At 39.8% G+C, this 3,096-nt stretch overlaps 1 long non-coding RNA gene across 1 annotated transcript; it reads right to left on the bottom strand.

Annotated features, from left to right (window-relative positions):
* Positions 1 to 270: 270 nt before the first annotated feature.
* LOC134911848 (uncharacterized) lies at positions 271 to 1,804 on the bottom strand. Its single transcript, XR_010176896.1, has 3 exons — positions 1,060 to 1,804; positions 603 to 975; positions 271 to 293 (listed from the first exon to the last, which is right to left on the bottom strand). It is a non-coding gene; the product is annotated as an uncharacterized LOC134911848 (long non-coding RNA).
* Positions 1,805 to 3,096: the final 1,292 nt, after the last annotated feature.

Raw genomic sequence — 3,096 nt, 5'->3', positions numbered from 1 at the left:
ACGGTGCTGCACGCATCATGGCAATGGCGTTTTCCTTATTTGGGCATATATTTATAGTGTCTGTTAGCATGTGATTGGTCAAAAATCTATGTTGTCATTTCTAATAACTTTATTGATCTTTGCAATGCTGTGAAGAGCAGAGTGTTATTTGGCACGAGCGGAAATTCGCATTAGCAGAAGCGAAAATGTTTTGAACACAAATTTAAGAAAACAAAACACACACAGAGACACAGACTTTAGAGAAAATTACTATACATATCTGTGTACTCACCACAGTTCGTGTGATCATTCAGCTGGACAGTCACAAAGTGTGAAACATTGAGTATCATTTGTTTGTGTGTTTGGTTACATAATCAGGATTTGAGGATATAAAATAAATAAGGACACTATTTATTAACATTACAGTATTTAAATTTCTAAATAAACATTGTAAGCTTAACGTGTTTTTGGTTTTTGTTAAAAAAATCAATTACCCATTCCAACACAACAAAAGCCTTACCCAATCACTTTACAAGATCATACAAAATGCAATCATGGTTTAAAAAACATAAGCATACTGTGTTGTATTATTTCTGCAAATATAAAATATAAAAACACTATACCTGAAATATTCTGCAACAATTCTTGCCCTCACTTGGCTCCCCCTCCGTGTCACACTCCCCCCACCGAAGCGTGGACCAACCCCTGGCTCCTCATCAGGCAATTCCTCTGCCTGAGGAAGCTCTACACTACTCCTTACCGCGATATTATGTAGTATTGCGCACAGGACCACTATTTTACTTGCCATCTCCGGCGAATACATGATGTCGCCACCAGTGCGGTGGAGCACACGAAACCGCCCTTTAAGGACACCAATTGTGCGCTCCACCAGCTGCCTAGTGGCAGTAAGCGCGGAGTTAAATGCCATCTGTGGTCCTGGCCTGGGATTACGGTAAGGAGTCATGAGCCAGGGGGTGCAAGGATATCCACGGTCTCCTGTTGGTAGATAATCCAATATTTCAAAATAGTATATTTGTCAAGTTATTTTTGTTTGTTTCAAAAATTAAAGCAAAAACTCACCCAATAACCACATGTCTGCTCGTTGACTTGATCTTAATCTCTGCCATATCCCTGATTGTCTAATGACATATGCATCATGGGAACTTCCAGTAAACTTTGCATTCAGGGAAAGGATCTGGAGGGATGGCCCACAAACAACCATTACATTCAGAGAATGAAACAGTTTCCTGTTTCTAAAAATTTCTTAATTATGTCTTGGTGGCTGAATAGCAACATGTGTGCCATCCACAACCCCAATAACATGTGGGAAGCGACTACCACCTTCCGCAAATTGCCGCTTCACCACATCTAGGGCACCAACATCCAAAGGCATATCAATGAACTGCTTCACCCGCTTTAGGAAAGCCTGGCAGACACGCCGCAGGACCTTACTGAACTGGCCCTGCGACATGCCAACCAGGTCTCCCACAACATGCTGATATGAGGCTGTAGCCAAAAAATGTAACACTGCAAGGAATTGTGTCAATGGTGGTATTGCTGTAGGATACCGAATTTCAGACTCCAGATCACTCTCTATTATGGAGAGAGTGTCTAGGATTAGATGTGGTGGCAGCCGGTATCTACGCACCACCACATCATCTGGCATCCCAAAAAGTAGGACACGGGTTCGGAAAATTGGTGGCCTAGCACGCCTCCGTTGCCTTGGTTGATGAGGAGCCGGCTGTGGTTGTGGGGCTTGCGGTTGGGGTGGGAGTGCTGGCGTGGGTTGGGGAGGTAGGGCTTCTGCTGCAATATATATTGACATCACACACTTTTTAAAAAAAACAAAAAACAAAGATGAAGAATACAAAACTAAAGTTTGTCAAATATACTACAATAAAATGCTTTGACAAATGTGGTGTCAACTTACTGCAGGAGCGTACATTTTTTCTGTGTTGAATTCATGTCCAAAATGTAAAACAATTTTGCAAAGAAAAAATAAAGAACAAATTTAATTAAAAATACATATGTTATTTTTACAATTCCCAAAAAAAAATTTTGGGTACATTTCTCTGCATAAAAAACTTCACAAACACCAATAAAAAACCACAAACCAAAAAAAATAGGCATTTAGTAGCTAGACCAGGAAAGACAAACACTACTTTGCAGATCAATCCTGGTAAAAAAAAATTTGGTTTAGCCAAAAGGAAAAAAAACATAAGCTCAACAATTTTAAACAACACAAACAGGCACCAACACAGGCCAAGGACACTTACCTGCTCAAAAAGAAATGAAAACTTGGTGTTCCCTAGCACACCAATCCAAAGAAATATCAAAGGGTTATATGACCCAAAAACAAGCACCTACAAGAGAACACAAATGATAGTCACAAATAACATACAGACCATTAAAACAAACAGCCACCAATACAGGCCAAGGACACTTACCTGCTCCAAAAGAAATGAAAACTTGGTGTTCCCTAGCACACCAATCCAAAGAAATATCAAAGGGTTATATGACCCAAAAACAAGCACCTACAAGAGAACACAAATGATAGTCACAAATAACATACAGACCATTAAAACAAACAGCCACCAATACAGGCCAAGGACACTTACCTGCTCCAAAAGAAATGAAAACTTGGTGTTCCCTAGCACACCAATCCAAAGAAATATCAAAGGGTTATATGACCCAAAAACAAGCACCTACAAGAGAACACAAATGATAGTCACAAATAACATACAGACCATTAAAACAAACAGCCACCAATACAGGCCAAGGACACTTACCTGCTCCAAAAGAAATGAAAACTTGGTGTTCCCTAGCACACCAATCCAAAGAAATATCAAAGGGTTATATGACCCAAAAACAAGCACCTACAAGAGAACACAAATGATAGTCACAAATAACATACAGACCATTAAAACAAACAGCCACCAATACAGGCCAAGGACACTTACCTGCTCCAAAAGAAATGAAAACTTGGTGTTCCCTAGCACACCAATCCAAAGAAATATCAAAGGGTTATATGACCCAAAAACAAGCACCTACAAGAGAACACAAATGATAGTCACAAATAACATACAGACCATTAAAACAAACAGCCACCAATACAGG

This window comes from Pseudophryne corroboree, chromosome 4 (genome assembly GCF_028390025.1).
Source record: "Pseudophryne corroboree isolate aPseCor3 chromosome 4, aPseCor3.hap2, whole genome shotgun sequence".
Taxonomy (NCBI): Eukaryota; Metazoa; Chordata; class Amphibia; order Anura; family Myobatrachidae; genus Pseudophryne; species Pseudophryne corroboree.
The sequence above is the reverse complement of the archived record's forward strand: the minus strand, read 5'-3'. Positions and strand labels throughout refer to the sequence as shown.